Source organism: Bos mutus, chromosome 29 (assembly GCF_027580195.1).
Source record: "Bos mutus isolate GX-2022 chromosome 29, NWIPB_WYAK_1.1, whole genome shotgun sequence".
NCBI lineage: Eukaryota > Metazoa > Chordata > Mammalia > Artiodactyla > Bovidae > Bos > Bos mutus.
This window is the reverse complement of record NC_091645.1, coordinates 3,101,189-3,118,698: the sequence shown is the minus strand read 5'-3', so window position 1 is coordinate 3,118,698 and position 17,510 is coordinate 3,101,189.

The window sequence follows — 17,510 nt, the reverse complement described above, 5'->3', positions numbered from 1 at the left end:
ACTGTGCCCAGGACAAGCCTTCACAGGCAAGAACTATTCTGCCCAAAATGTTAATAATGGCCAAGTTAAGAAACTTTTGTATAGACTGAAGAACAAGCCAATAATCTGTTTGACTTTAATGTAATTTATTTAACATGGCCTTAAACAAACATGTAAATTAATGTATGACAAAATATTGTCAAAAGTGCTTTGACTAAAAGAAGTACTAAAACATATTATAACATTAGAACTAGATGTCCATCAGATCAACAAAAAAGAACCAGGTCTAACAGATGGTAGGCATTCAGATCTGTGTTGAATGAATGAAATCCTCTCTATACCCACAGCTACAATAGCCTGTAGAATGAAGACCTTTTTCTTTCAGTTTCCTTTAACCCTATTGCTCTTCGATTATTATCAACCTACGTGAAAGTGGACACCCAGAGTGTTGTCTGAACTTTATCCCAGTACCAGCCACGGCAGCCATTCCTCTAATGCCTTTCCAGACCTGCTGTCCATGGTCTCTCTGCCACATAAACGGAATTTCAGCTGTTTAATCTGGTCATCTTAGAGTAATGGTCAGTGGCTGGGAGTGGATGAAGGAGATTTTCTCTGTTGACATTAAGATAGAATATGAGATTGTATAGAAGTACCAGCAGAATAAACAGTCAGTTACAGGATAGGTCTCAATTTAGTATCTGTAGAGCAGTGCAACAGCATCCTCTCGTTTTTCTTTTTTCCTGATTGGAGAACCATTTTCCTAGAAAGAAAACACTTCCTGACTGTGGATCTCAAATTTCTGGTTCTAGGGAAACACAAAAGCCTAAGAAATAAAGGCCAATGGTATTCAAGTCTGGACATTGGTTACGATTTTGGGGGAAAAGGGTGTTCTCTTTCCATTGCAGTTGTTGACAGGAAAATATAAGAGTCTGTATTGTCTGACCACAAAGAAAGGTGTACTTTCCTAAAACTAGAGTTAACTGAGAGAAACAAAGTAGGGCATGGTACCAAGGATATCACTTGATCCCCAGGATCCAGCTTTATGCCAGATAACCTAGGTGAATGTGTCAATTTGATTTAAACCGTAATAAAACTAAGCAAAATTAGATACTTGTGTGGTCCTAAACTAAAATCCAGTTAATTCACAGGCAAATAAGATATGTTCCTGCCATTAAGAATTTCACAGCTGTTTAAAAGGAAACAGTTTTATTTGTGAGCATCTGTCATGGCTTAGTTCTTGTACCTAGATACTGGTTAGGTACAAAGTAAGACCTAACTTTTCTTTGTTTTGCTAGACACTGTGCTTAGTAACTTTCCCAAGTCATAGAAAAAGTAAATTATCATCCAGATTTTGAATATAACTCTTTCTGATTCTAAAGCTTCTGCACTTTGTTTCACATTATATTGCCTCTGCAATGATCATACAAAGAAAATAATTTAATTGTAATAATAAGATTCAAAGACATTGCTGCTAGTATGCGGAAGTAGGAAAAGTAGAAAATTGTGCAAGTGTTTCACAGACCATCATTTTTAGTTTGCAGAATGAGGAAGAAAGAAAAATAAAAGATGGTCTTTTAGGAGACTAATTTTTATGGATCCTTTGAGCCAAGCACTGTGCTTAGCATATTACTATATTACCTTATTTATCCTCACAGTAACCCTATCAAGTGATTGCTATTATTTTTACCATTTGTAAAGCTAGCATGGAGAGCTGAAGCAATTCACCCATATAACCTTTTCGTAGGATTAAGATATGTACCCAGGTAGTCCAGCTTCAGAGCAGACACTTTATACCCTATACAGACACCTATAAGACTATCCACAATCCTATATTTGATCTCATATGGACTGTACACATGACACAGTAAGTTTAATGAGTATCATTGGCAAGAAATAAATGAATATGGTGAATTAGATCCCAGTCTGGTATTTGCTTAGATCACTTATAGATGGCTTATATAAATTTATTTTTCAAAATAATTAATTCATTTGAGATGTTCTCACTATCAATGTACACGCTATCAATTTGCCATGTTTTAACAGAACAAAGACAATTATAAAAGTTAATATGTTATAGTTAAAGGTTAAACTTTAGTTAAATAGAGAAGACATCTCTGACAACTCATTTACTGGCAGTGCAGTACAGTTAAGTTCAATATATTTATTCAGCAACAATTTTGTGTTCCTACCCTTACCAAAATCACTGTAGATGGTGACTGCAGCCATGAAATTAAAAGACGCTTAATCCTTGGAAGGAAAGTTATGACCAACCTAGATAGCATATTCAAAAGCAGAGACATTACTTTGTCAACAAATGTCCGTCTAGTCAGGGCTATGGTTTTTCCTGTGGTCATGTATGGACCTGAGAGTTGGACTGTGAAGAAGGCTGAGTGCCGAAGAATTGACGCTTTTGAACTGTGGTGTTGGAGAAGACTTGCGAGTCCCTTGGACTGCAAGCAGATCCAACCAGTCCATTCTGAAGATCACCCCCGGGTGTTCTTTGGAAGGAATGATGCTAAAGCTGAAACTCCAGTACTTTGGCCACCTCATGCACAAAGTTGACTCACTGGAAAAACCTCTGATGCTGGGAAGGATTGGGGGCAGGAGGAGAAGGGGACAACAGAGGATGAGATGGCTGGATGGCATCACTGACTCGATGGACGTGAGTCTGAGTGAACTCCGGGAGTTGGTGATGGACAGGGAGGCCTGGCGTGCTGCAATTCATGGGGTCGCAAAGTGTCGGACACGACTGAGCAGCTGAACTGAACTAAACCCTTACCAAACATATAATCTATAAAGTGAATTGCAGTCTGTCAAATAAAATCATAAGATAAAGCTACATTTTTAGATAATATGCTTTATGTTTATGTGTATGCATGTGTCTATGTATATACATGCATATGTGCACGCAAAGTCACTTCAGTTGTGGTTGACTCTTTGTGACCCTGTGGACCATAGCCCTCCAGGCTCCTCTGTCCATGGGATTTTCCAGGCAAGAATACTGGAGTAGTTTGCCATGCTCTCCTCCAGGGGATCTTGCTGATCTAGGGATTAAACCAGCATCTTACATTTCCTGCAGTGGTAAGCAGGTTCTTTACCACTAGCACCATCTGGGAAGCCCTATATACACACACGCATATATGTAAAATATATACACATTAACAAACACAGAGATGTAATTCCCTTTATCTTTTTATATATGCTGGGCTACATCTAGAAAAAGATAAATAAGTCCTAATCATTTCAGGTGAATCTGCTTTTGCCTCAAAACATGGCATAGAAGTAGTTACATTCCCTATAGCATAATTTTAAATAAAAGATTCTACAAAAATCACATTTAATCAACTCTGTTACTTGTATAATACAAAGCTTTAATAAACAGACAAATACAAAAATAAACACGATCACGATGTAATATCAAATATCCTGGAATTTATTGTATGCTATGAAAAAGTGGCTCTACCACACTTGCTATGAGTTTGGTGAAATTACTCAAACTCTCTGGAGCTTAGGTTTTTCTTTTTTTTTTTTTCCATAGTTAAGTATGAATCTAAACTTGTTGTAAGATCATTGAGATAATTAAATTAATTATGCTGATGCCACATTATAAAGACTTAATAAATAATTGCTTTAATTATTTAATGTGTATAAACATTGGAAAAGACCCTGATGCTGGGAAAGATTGAAGATAGGAGGAGAAGGGGACAACAGAGGATGAGATGGTTGGATGGTATCACTGACATGATGGACATGAGTTTGAGTAAACTCTGGGAGTTGGTGATGGACAGGGAAGCCTGGCGTGCTGCAGTCCATGGGGTTGCAAAGAATTGGACACAACTGAGCAACTGAACTGAATTGAACTGAGAGAATTCTAATTGTTAAATGGATCAAACAGAAAAATTCTTCGGCAGTACGTCCCCTCCATTTATTTTCATTTCATTTCACAACTGAGCTACTGAACTGAACTGATAAACAGTTCCAGTGTATATAAGCTGTGTATTATTCATAATCCATAACACTTTTCTGAAATAAATCAGAATGTTAAGAAGCACCTTAATAAAAATATTGACATCTAAAAGAAATTCTCTGGAGATTTTTTTCAAGTTGTCTTTCAAAAGGATTGAATGTACTAAGAGAAATCAGGACACGTTTTGAAAAAAAAAAATTTAGAAAAGCATTCTGAGAAAATGTTGTCTTCTTTTCTTTTTGCATAATCCCTTAGAGTCAGTATCTACACTAGAAAGAAGCTACAGTGTCTGTCTTTTGGTCGCCTTGGAGCCTGCTTTCATGAAGCTACCTTAGTACAAAAGCACCTTTAATTCTCCCCTGTGGGCGATGGATGCAAAGCAGGAGACACGGCCCTGTTGGTTCAGTCCTTCAACTCCTCACCGATCCCTGACGCCCCCATGTTACAGAGTGAAAAACTTTCTTAAAATATGATTTTAAACTATGATATTAATTTGCTCAAATTAGCCAAGAAGCATAAGCACTTAAAAGTACATCAGAATATAAACCGTGTCCACCATGATGGGCATAATTTACACAGAGTAAATTGTTGGAACACAAGAAGATACATGTACATGTGTGTTACATATACATGTAACATGCAAACACTGCTTTATAGAGACAAATTGAAAATGAAGTTAATATCAATTGGGTGCTGATTAAGCAAATTTTGTTAGAAATTTATAGTGCAATCCTATACAGTCACTAAAAAGAGCATTGTATATCTGTACATATTCAATCAGAAAGCTACCCACAAATGCATCCATGAGGAGAAAATAATCAAGTCACAGAGCAACAGGTCTTTTATGAAACTATTTCTACAACAGTCTACACATAGGTATAAATATATATATATATATATATATATGAACAGAGATGTATCTGAAAGAAATATTATTTTCCAAACCTCAAAAATTATTCTCTTTGAATATTATGATTTTAGGTAATTTTTGTCTTTATATGATTTTCTTATTTTTTACATTAAATATGTACATTGACATTTTTATTAAGTAAATGTAAAACTACTTTATCAGATGCAGAACTCCAATATTCATTGGTGTTGGTGGGGAACTTGCTGAGTTGTATCCAACTCTTTGCAACTCCGTGGACTGTAGCCTTCCAGGCTCCTCCAACAAAATTTTCTCTGCTGTTGCTGCTGCTAAGTCTCTTCAGTCACATCCGACTGTGCGACCCCATAGACGACAGCCCACCAGGCTCCTCTGTTCCTGGGATTCTCAGGCATAAGTAAATTTTCCCAGGTGGGTTGCCATTTCCTTTTCCAGGTTGATATTCATTGTGCCAAACTAAAGTAAAATTGTATTGATTTTCATCCAGAGGGAAAAGAGCAAATACCTGTTCAGTTGTCATTTTGATCTATAAACATTTAACATGCTAAATCAGCTGGACTTCACATCAATGGATTGAGAAAAGTAGGATCACACTTGTAGTTAAAATAAACAAATTGCTGCTAAGAGAGGTCAAGTCACTTAGTCAAGTTTACACAGCTACCAAGTAGTAGCTAAAACCAGGATTCAAACCCAAGTTCCATTTTCTTTCCAAATGCACCACACAGAGAAGAAATGTTATGAACCAAAGAAAACCTAATCATAACTTTTTGCTGCTTCCATCTCAAGATTTATTTATTTTAAATATCTAACTAATGTAAAAAACTATTAAGGAGTTTATGCGATTACTTTTAGTGATTATATTTTATGTTATAGGTAATAAAGAGAAGAATTACAAGAGTTTATTGAACCAGGTTCTTTTTAAAGTTTTGACATGGATTACCTTATCTAATATTTACAACCAGCCAATGAGTTACATGATGAACAGGAGTAATTGAGAGTCACATAATGAACAAACTGTGGCAAATATTGAAATAACTTATCCAAGTTCCCTTAGAAAGTGAGCGGTGAAGCTGAGGAGTCAGTCCCACGTACCCTAACTCCAAAGCCTGCCCTCCTAACTATAATTCTTTCATAATGGCCATCTTTGCAAGCCAGGTGTTTGCCTCACTAAGCTGCTATTTTTAATGTAAATTTGGGCATTTTAATAGCTCCAGAGTGTCTCCTGGTTATATACAGGCACTTCTTCTAGGACTGATAATTTTGGGTGCCTTTCTCTTTTTTTTTTTTCCCCTTTCTGCCACAGCTCATATCACAGTAGGTCTTCCCTATGACCTAACAGACAAAAGTGAAAGAAGCATGGAGTTACTCAGCTGTTGCCCTTGGCTTTTAGTTGCTGCTCATCAACTGAGCAGGCTAGAAGACCCCTCACATGTCTGGCCAGAAAACAACCAGCCTGAATTCCGTCCATTTGCACTCTGCTTACTGGCCTTACTGAGCCCTAATGAGATGACCTGGGGAGAATGAGAACTGTAGAATGTCACAAATTGAAGGCTACCTATGTCCAAGCAGAAAATACCAATTTACATATGAAAGGATAATCTTCTGTTTATACTTCAAAACAAGGCTGTAATTACTCCTCTAAATACTGTGCAGTTAGAGGCCATTAACAGTCATTAATAAGTAATACTCTCTTGTATTTCTTCTGTATATTGAAATTTCAAACCAAGAAGCAACACTTAGCTCATTCAAATTAATTCGCGTGTGATCCAGAACTTAGACTAATAAATATTTAGAGTGTGAATCTCAATGTGAATACAGAGAAGATTGTAGGGTGCATATTATTAGAATTCTGTGTAAATATACTCCATATATTAAAGTTATAAAAGTTAAAAAAATTAAATTTCTGAATAAGGTAATTTGTATATACCCCAAACCAATCATCAAATCATGTTTGATATTTTCCTATAGTAGGAATACTGAAATTTGTAATAAAAATAGTTCAAGCGTTTTCATACCCATTGAAAGACACATGCCCAGAAAGGTTAAAAAAAAAAAAAAGCATCCCTAAGTGCTTTTCGCTTTAGTATTATTCAAGTAATTACTCATACTATTCTGGTGTGGCTACTGGGCTTGAATCCTAGGCTAGCTTCTCTACAGGAGATCAGAAGAGTGTGAGCTACTCCTGATGCACAGTAGGAAGCCACGAGATGCAAACTGCCAGAAGTTTACCTATTGATGCAAAATTAAAATGAACGAAGCAATTATAGAGCTATAGAAAAAGTATATAATTAACCTTAGTATTCTTTCTCTCAGTTTGTTATTACCCAAATGGTTAGGTGGATTGAGCTAATGTTACTTTTAGCATATATATTCATATTTAATTAATATATCAATCCTATAGAATAATTAAAAATTTTATTTTTCTTAAAGGCATCACAAATGATTTTTTAATAATTTTTACAAAGAGGAGTGTAAAGGGACTGCCAAATTCACTACCTTCTAATAGACTTACTCATATGAAGTGTATTAAATCAGAAAAAAATGTTAAATGATTTCATTCATTATCTGCTTTAAATATATGTCTTCCTTATTGCTGTCATATAAATAGATAGACAGCTAGAAAATACATAAACTATGAATAGTAGAAATGATGGAGAAGGAAACGGCAACCCACTCCAATATTCTTGCCTGGAGAATCCCAAGGACAGAAGAGCCTGATGGGTTACAGTCCATAGAGTCTCAAAGAGTCAGACACGACTTGAAGCTACTTAGCACACATCTAGTATAATATATATTTGATTAACTGAATTGCATTGATTTTATTTTGACCATATCTATTGTTCACATACTCCGCTGAACTTCACTCCAGTCCCACAAGGTGCCTAGTCAAGCAAACTGTCTTTCTGACTCTGTGCAAGATGGCATTGTGGGAAAAAGAAAAAAACTACAGGGATTAAGAGAGGACAAAGGATCTGTCTCTAAGAGGCCCAGGATCTGATCGATGAGACCTAAGCAAACAAGAACCAGTCACAGAAACACACAAATCAGCGTGCCAGGACTGAGGAAAAGTGCCAGGAGGAGAATGTTGGCCTCTAAGAGACAGAGTTCCTGCCCCCGCTCTGCCACCATGTAGCTGCAGGAGAACAAGCTCATTTTCTCTAATCCTTTCTTTCCAATTCTGGAAAACAGATCTGAGCAAACCAGTAAGCCTCTACATTGGGCAAGTCTTTCTGGGCCATACCTACCTCCCTGGTGGCTCAGACAATAAAGAATCTGCCTACTGGATCATAAGGCAGTTCTGATCCAGCAATCCCACTGCTAGGCATACACACTGAGGAAACCAGAAGGGAAAGAGACACGTGTACCCCAGTGTTCATCGCAGCACTGTTTATAATAGCCAGGACATGGAAGCAACCTAGATGTCCATCAGCAGATGAATGGATAAGAAAGCTATGGTACATATACACAATGGAGTATTACTCAGCCACTAAAAAGAATACATTTGAATCAGTTCTAATGAGGTGGATGAAACTGGAGCCTATTATACAGAGTGAAGTAAGCCAGAAGGAAAAACATCAATACAGTATACTAACACATATATATGGAATTTAGAAAGATGGTAACAATAACCCGGTGTATGAGACAGCAAAAGAGACACTGATGTATAGAACAGTCTTATGGACTCTGTGGGAGAGGGAGAGGGTGGGAAGATTTGGGAGAATGACATTGAAACATGTAAAATATCATGTAAGAAACGAATTGCCAGTCCAGGTTCGATGCACGATACTGGATGCTTGGGGCTGGTGCACTGGGACGACCCAGAGGGATGGTATGGGTAGGGAGGAGGGAGGAGGGTTCAGGATGGGGAACACATGTATACCTGTGGCAGATTCATTTTGATATTTGGCAAAACTAATACAATTATGTAAAGTTTAAAAATAAAATAAAATTAAAAAATAAAAAAATAAAGAAGAAACAAAGTAATCTGTAAAATACCAAAAAAAAAAAAAAAAAAAGAATCTGCCTACAATGCCTGGGTTTGATCCCTGGATCAGGAAGATCCCCTGGAGAAGGAAATGGCAAACCACTGCAGGTTTCTTGCCCAGAGAATCTCGTGGACAGAGGAGCCTGGCGGGCTACAGTCCATGGGGTCGCAAAGAGTCAGACACGACTGAGCGACTAACACACTGTAGCTAGTGGGAGGCTTCTGTATAGCCCAGGAGCTTAGCTCAGTGCTCTGTGAGGACCTAGAGGGTGGCATGGGGGTGGGATGGGAAGGAGGCTCAAGAAGAAGGGGGTGCATGTATACATACAGCTGATTCACCTTGTTTTACAGCAGAAACTAGCACAGCATTGTAAAGCAACTACCAGTCAGTCCGTTCAGTCACTCATTCATGTCCGACTGTTTGCGACCCCATGAATCGCAGCACGCCAGGCCTCCCTGTACATCACCAACTCCCAGAGTTCCCAAACTCATGTCCATCGAGTCAGTGATGCCATCCCACCGTCTCATCCTCTGTCGTCCCCTTCTCCTCCTGCCCCCAATCCCTCCCAGCATCAGAGTCTTTTCCAATGAGTCAACTCTTTGCATGAAGTGGCCAAAGTATTGGAGTTTCAGCCTCAGCATCAGTCCTTCCAATGAACACCCAGGACTGGTCTCCTTTAGGATTGCCTGGTTGGGTCTCCTTGCAGTCCAAGGGACTTTCAAGAGTCATCTCTAGCACCACAGTTCAAAAGCATCAATTCTTTGGCGATCAGCTTTCTTCACAGTCCAAATCCCACATCCATACATGACAACTGGAAAAACCATAGCCTTGACTAGACAGACCTTTGTTGGCAAAGTAATGTCTCTGCTTTTGAATATGCTATCTAGGTTGGTCATAACTTTCTTTCCAAGGAGTAAGGGTCTTTTAATTTCACGGCTGCAGTCACCATCTGCAGTGATTTTGGAGCCCAAAAAAAGTCAGACACCGTTTCCACTGTTTCCCCATCTATTTCCCATGAAGTGATGGGACCTGATGCCATGATCTTCGTTTTCTGAATGTTGAGCTTTAAGCCAACTTTTTCACTCTCCTCTTTCACTTTCATCAAGAGGCTTTTGAGTTCCTCTTCACTTTCTGCCATAAGGGTGGTATCATCTGCATATCTGAGGTGATTGATATTTCTCCCAGCAATCTTGATTCCAGCTTGTGCTTCTTCTAGCCCAGCGTTTCTCATGATGTACTCTGCATAGAAGTTAAATAAGCAGGGTGACAATATACAGCCTTGACGTACTCCTTTTCCTATTTGGAACCAGTCTGTTCCATGTCCAGTTCTGACTGTTGCTTCCTGATCTGCATATAGGTTTCTCAAGAGGCAGGTCAGGTGGTCTGGTATTCCTATCTCTTTCAGAATTTTCCACAGCTTATTGTGATCCACACAGTCAAAGGCTTTGGCATAGTCAATAAAAAAGAAATAGATGTTTTCATGGAACTCTTTTGCTTTTTCCATGATCCAGTGGATGTTGGCAATTTGATCTCTGGTTCCTCTACCTTTTCTAAAACCAGCTTGAACATCCGGAAGTTCACGGTTCACATATTGCTGAAGCCTGGCTTGGAGAATTTTGAGCATTACTTTACTAGCATGTGAGATGAGTGCAATTGTGCGGTAGTTTGAGCATTCTTTGACATTGCCTTTCTTTGGGATTGGAATGAAAACTGACCTTTTCCAGTCCTGTGGCCACTGCTGAGTTTTCCAAATTTGCTGACATGCTGAGTGTAGCACTTTCACAGCATCATCTTTCAGGATTTGAAATAGCTCTACTGGAATTCCATCACCTCCAACAAGACCCACCCCCCAAAAAAGATAGGGGATTCTCCAAACACAAAAATGAGTTTAAACAGTGAGCAGAGATTCAAAGATGAAGAACCCCCCCTTTATGTCACACACAGCCACACAAAGGACACTCTTCAGATATGGTGAACTGTTTGAGTCAAATTGAAATGAGTGTTGAGCACAAAAGAGTATTTTCAACACATTGCAGAAAGATCCTTCTTTTTCTCCCTCAGAACACTACATCTCAATCTTCTGAATATATACACATTTTAATGTGATTAGTGATGAAGTCTGCCCTCCCCCAGCAAGACTAGGCTTAGTCTTTGTATTTCTTGGAACATTTTAGGAATGAAATAAATATGTTACCTTGTGTGGTTCTGTTTGTGGAGGTTAATAGATAATAAAAACACATTTGAAGCACATATGATGGTCAATGGTTAATTTTGTTAATGCTTAAAAAATGCATGAAATCAATAAGTAAATTACTAAAACTTTAATAGAAACCATATATAGCAAAAGGCAAACGGAGAAAGGAAATGTAACTCAATAACAATGTGAAAATTTTCAATAACCCAAAAAATAGAAAATAAGAACAAACACCATTTTCATTTATCTAATTATCAAGGATTTTTCCAAGCCATACTACAATATATAGTCTATAAAATCATGATACTATGTAACTCAAGGATTCAGTGAAATGCACAGATTCATATAATTATAGGAGAATATAAATTCATACTACTTAAGACAAGCAATTCCCAACATGTATCATGAGTCTTAAAATTTTGATATCCTTTGAGATTCAGCAATAACTATCCTAATTCTTTATGCAAAGGGGAAATGTAGGAATTAAAAAACAAAATGTTCACCAAAATGCCATTTATAATAGTTAAACATTAGGGTAAAAAGAGTACTTTCCAAAAGTTTATAAATGGTCTGGAATATAATGAAATATTTAACTTAAAATTTATTATGCCACCATTGAAAATGATGTTTATGAAATATTGATACCAATAGGGGAAAATGTTCCCATATGTATCTTGTACAGACAGACATTGTAACTAATCATACCCCACTGCAATTGTTTCCTTACATGTCTGATCTCTTATAAAATTGTAATCTCTTCAAAGTCTCGTATCTCGTCTTATTTTTTTATTACAAGTAACTAGAACGCTATTACCTAATTTGAGCCCAACATATCGTTGACGTGTGAAATGAGTAAATGAGTAAGTAAGCACATAAATGTGTGTGTGTCATTAGGAAGTTTTCTCCCTGAACAGTACCTATGTTTGCTACTTTATGTGTTCTGTGACATAGAATGGTGCAACAGCAGACAATTAATCAATACCATGCAAATCCTGTGCCCAAAAAATCCCTTTTGAAATCCAACACCTCATCAGGTAGAAAGCTTTTTACTTTCCCTTTGATTTTATTCAGCAAGTATAAGGCTAGATACAATGAGTTCCTGATAAGTCATAATCCTGAATGGATTTTCTAAAAACCTCTATAATTTAAATGAGACATAATTTCCAAAGCCCTTGAACAATATGATAAAATTTACATATGCGTGCAGGCCAGCACACACAGACACATGAACACACAATCTATCATGCTCTCAGTGCCTGCCTTTCCCAAGCTCTTAGCTCAGTCCTACTAGCCCTAAATATTGCCTGCAGAGGATGCCAGAGAGTGAAAAAAATTGCTGAGCTCTTAAGTGAGCATTGATTGACAATCTCATTTCGACTTTCAGATGTAAAGGAATGTTGAATTGTACTCAGTAGAATTATAGTCATGTCTGTTTTACCAGTTGCTTAATCTTCAGATCAGGCAGAGTATAATAGTACCACCAAGCCAGGTCAATTGCCAGACAGAGGCATGTGCCTCTAAGATCACATAGGGATACATGAAGCCTGCATCAAGGAATGTTCGTTGAAAAACGGATCTTCAAACACTCAAAAATGACTAAAATATGCTGACCCTGTAGGTAGCATTGGGGTTTACACACATATTATATCAATTATTCATGAAATGGTTTATTCATAAAGAGTTTGTTCCAAGGTTATTTATAGACATAAATAGGAAAAATTCATAGGAGGAAAAACTTAAAGCCATATTCACACAGCTGTTCATTCTATCACAAGTTTCTCAAATCAATACAAGGGCTCCAAAAATTGCCTTGTGATATAGAATGTCTTCTGAGTTAACAAGTAAATTCAGACAAGGTGGGAGCGATGCTGAACTGGAGATTGCAGCTGAATTGGTAAGAGGACAGGCTTTTGAGTCTGATACCAGAGCTCAGCTCCTAACACTGCCCTCATTACCTGAGGGCCTTCAGTGACACAATCCGTCTTGCTGCCACTTCCTCATCTATAAATGGGAGCGATGATGATGATAGCAATAATAGCAATGACAATATCTAACTCATTGATTCATTGTGAGAATTAAATGATCCCACAAACGACTTAGCCTAGTTCATGGGTCACACTAAATACTAAATAATGCTATTTAGTTGACTAAAATTTTAAGTTCATGTGACTCAAGTGATAAACCATAACACCTGACAACAATGGAAATGTTTTACCAATCTGAAAAGTGGCATGCATTTTTTTTCAGGTACAGTCTTGTAAAGAGATTAGGCAGCTTAACACAAAAGGCAAGAAGGTGAAAATTAAGACTAGTAAAGGCTAAGAATATCGGGATTGTCTTTATTTTTTTAATATAAATTTATTTATTCTAACTGGAGGCTAATTACTTTACAATATTGTATTGGTTTTGCCATACATTGACATGAATCCGCCACGGGTGTACATGTGTTCCCCGTCCTGAACCCCCCTCTCACCTCCCTCCCCATCCCATCCAGATGGTAACGGGAATGTCTTTTAAAAGGCTCAGAAGCATAGAAACATTGCAATGTAAGTTGTCGACTAAAAATTGTCCCTTACTATCTGGTTCTACAAACAGAAACAAAGAAACTAGCCGCTGCAGCTTTTGATCTTCAACAAAACTGAAAAGATTTCAGGCTAGAAACCAGGAATGAGCTACTCAATGCCCCGGGAAAAAGTGTCAAAATAGGCCTCCAAATATACATTTTCAGGACAAAATTTTATGAGCCAAATTTCTTGCATTTTCTCATACCTAGAAAAACACTAAATCATTAATGGACACAGCTGCTCCTCAGAACTAGCAGCACGCCTCTGCCAAAATGTTCGCTTGACTGCCGGTACCCACCTCACCAATACCCCATGTACACAGACCTCTTCTTTGCAGCGGTTACCTGGAGCTATCTAAGCGGCTATCTCCCAAACTATAGTTCTCATTTAACCCCAAATAAAACTTAACTCACAGTTCTCACGTTGTGCCTTTTCTTTTCAGTGGACAAAGTAATAGAGTAACTCACTTCTGGGCCTCACTTCGATCTGATTACAGGCTTGGAATGGAAGCAGGGGAAGGGCAGGAACTCAGGTGCAGAAGTTCAGATGCTTCTGCTGTTACAGGGACTTTTCAGTCACTTGACTGCATTCACAGCAAAAACACAGCCCGAGGAAGGAATGGAGAAATGGAGAACTTACCTATAGCCTGCCTTTAAGAGATGAAAATAAGATCCTAAATAATATGGTCCAGAAAGGAAATGATGAACATTACCTATTCAATAAGCAATACTTGCTTTTCCTAGAATCCTCTGATTATCTAAGCATGCTAACTAGAACTGAAATATTACAGTAATAATTTTTTAAAAAACATAATTTTTGTTTAAAAATATCACTTCATTTTTGCTAACAAAAGTCAAAAAAATTTAGTGACTTTACAATTAATAAAACAATCCTTCACGATACTCAGGTCCAGTTTCTCTAAGGAGAGCATTTTAAAAAGTATTACAGCTGCAAATATTATTTTGTTCAAATATTTTGGTTTCCCCTTCACTTTTTCATTACACAGTATTTTTTTAAGTATACACAGAATAGAGGCAATCAGTAAGTTAATACTTGCCGCTACTGCTGCTGCTAAGTCGCTTCAGTCGTGTCTCACTCTGTGCGACCCAATAGATGGAAGCCCACGAGGCTCCCCTGTCCCTGGGATTCTCCAGGCAAGAACACTGGAGTGGGTTGCCATTTCCTTCTTCAATGCATGAAAGTGAAAAGTGAAAGTCAAGTCGCTCAGTCGTGTCTGACTCCTAGCGACACCATGGACTACAGCCTACCTGGCTCTTCCGTCCATGGGATTTCCCAGGCAAGAGTACTGGAGTGGGGTGCCATTGCCTTCTAGAGTTACACCATTACAATCATTGATCATATATCGAACTATACATTCTATCAACTGCTTCAAGTCTAGTCGTCATTTCTGTTGAAGGTTCAGTCATATACTTGGTAATACAAGAAATAATAGTCTTGTGAAACAAGCAAAATACAAATGGTATAGTTAGTAACATTAGTGGAATTAAAAGTAAATGTTTTAGCCATGAACCTCCCACACCATTTTTTTTTTTTAAAGATTGTCAAGTCTAGGGAATGGGTCACTTAGAGCAGAAATCTGATTTTTCATGTGGTTCAAATGTGTTACATTAAAGGATTTATCAGGTACAAAAATACAGCATTCAGTTTGAATTATAGCACAGATATCTCCCTGAAATGCTGTAAAGTGTCAAGGGTCTTGCAGTTGTATAGCACTGCCTTTCTCATCATAGAGATCTCAGAATTCAATAGGCTAATAGCCCGGTTGCTGCTGCTGCTACGTCACCTCAGTTAATACTTAATGCTGTGATATTTTGTCACATTTTCTGAACTACCAAAAATTACTATGGTGGATGCCTCGTTTTCCTGAAAGACCAATTGTCTCACAATGCAATCTACAAGACAAGAGAATTAAAAAAAAATTTAACATTATAGTTAAGATCTGTGAATAGCTAAATGGGAAAGACCAAACAACCAAGAGGTTGTTTCTTAATTTTCCACACTTCAGCTTCCTTATCTCTAAAATAAAAGTAAAGTGGCATGCATCTATACATCAGAATCTATCATGAGCCCTAACAAATAAATTATTTTATTTGCATAGCTACCCCACTGAGGACAATATTATCTTCTCCATTTTACAGAGGAGGCAACTAAGATACAAAAAAAGAAATACCACACTTATTCAGAGACACACCCAGAATTCAAATACAGGATTCTCAAACTTGCCTTCTTAGTCACAATGCTATATTTTGGAGTATAAACAAGGACATCAGCAAAAGACCTTGGTCTATAAAGTGTACACAAATGTTTCCAGAGGATCAAAGAGTTTAAAACAACTCTAGAATTAGGCATTTCAAATTTCTTCAGTCTGTAATCTGGGAGAAGGCGGTGGGGATTCTCACCAGAAATCAACATTGAATTTCACAACTCTGTAGTATTCTCTTGGGTTTAGAAAGAATTTGAGATGGAAATGAGTGCTGACATAAGAATTTGTGACCAGATCAATGTGTAATTATGCTTTGGGTACACAATTCTCTGAGGGAAAACTGCATTCAAATCGTCCTGAGAGACTCAGCTTTGGCTTATGGATGATTGGTGATAGGTCACATTAGGAAGAGAAAGGAATTAGTGATGAGAGGCAGCACACTGTGGAGGCATACTTCCAAAAATGCCCTGCCTCAGCCAACAGGGCAGGGAGCCTCGAGTCAAAAGGAGATTCAGCATTTCTTTCTCTTTTGCTGGTGACTGCATCAGCTGAGCATAAGTGCGTTCAGGCGCTTCAGTTTTGTCTGACTGTGTGAACCTATGCACTTTACCCCGCCAGGCTCCTCTGTCCCTGGGATTCTCCAGACAAGAGTACTGGAGTGAGTTGCCCTGCCCTTCTCCAGGGGATCTTTCTGACCCAGGGATCAAACCCATGTCTCTTATGTCTTCTGAAATTGGCAGGCGGGTTCTTGACCACTAACACCATAAGTGTTTACTAAGTGCTAATCTTTCTGAAGAATATTTTTGTATTTTTTTGCTGTTCAAGATAAGAGTAAACAGCATATTGAAGATGATCTTTTCAACCAGGTCTTTTTCATCTCTATCTTCTACGTCAGAGGATAGCTATTTAAAAATATAATAAGTATAGGTTTGGTTTGCAATTAGAAGTATAAAATATCACAGGAATTAAAAGAAGACATAATAACACTGTCACATTGCACAAGTCCAAGCTCAGTGACCACTGTGACCATCTACACTACAAATGTTGCCTTTTAGAACTATGGAACATCATGATTCCACTGGTAGTTAACAGATCTAATCACTTTTTAATATTTTTTTTATTATTTGTTTATTTGGCTGTACTGGGTCTTTCTTGCTGCACACTGGCGTTCCTTTAGTTGCAGGGAGCCGGGGCTATTTTTGTTGCAATCCATAGGCTCTAGGCGCATGGGCTCAGTAGTGCTCACACGGGCTCTGTGGCACCTGGATTAGTATGTGAGATCTTCCCAGATCAGAAATCAAACCCATGTCCCCTGCATTGGCAGAGAGATGCTTAACTACTACACCATCAGAGAAGTCCCTCTAATCACTGTTTATATGTTAACTCACTTAATTTTCAAACAATTATGGAAAAGCAACTATCATGTCTCCATTTCAAAAAATTTTTGTTTTTGTTTTAAAAAAAGAAGGCCAAGTCTTACTTTACACAGTAAGGAATGAAAGCATAATTCAGAGCAAGGCTTTCTGGTCCTAAAATCTACCTATAACCACCACACTCTGCTTCTTTGCTAGGAAGAAGAAAAATACAAGGAAAACAGAATCAAAAATAGTAGTAACTAAACTTAACAATGCATTTCAAGATAGACTGAGCCTATTTTCCCAACTAGTTAGAATTTAAAACCTAACATAATTTAAAGCTTAACTATCAGAG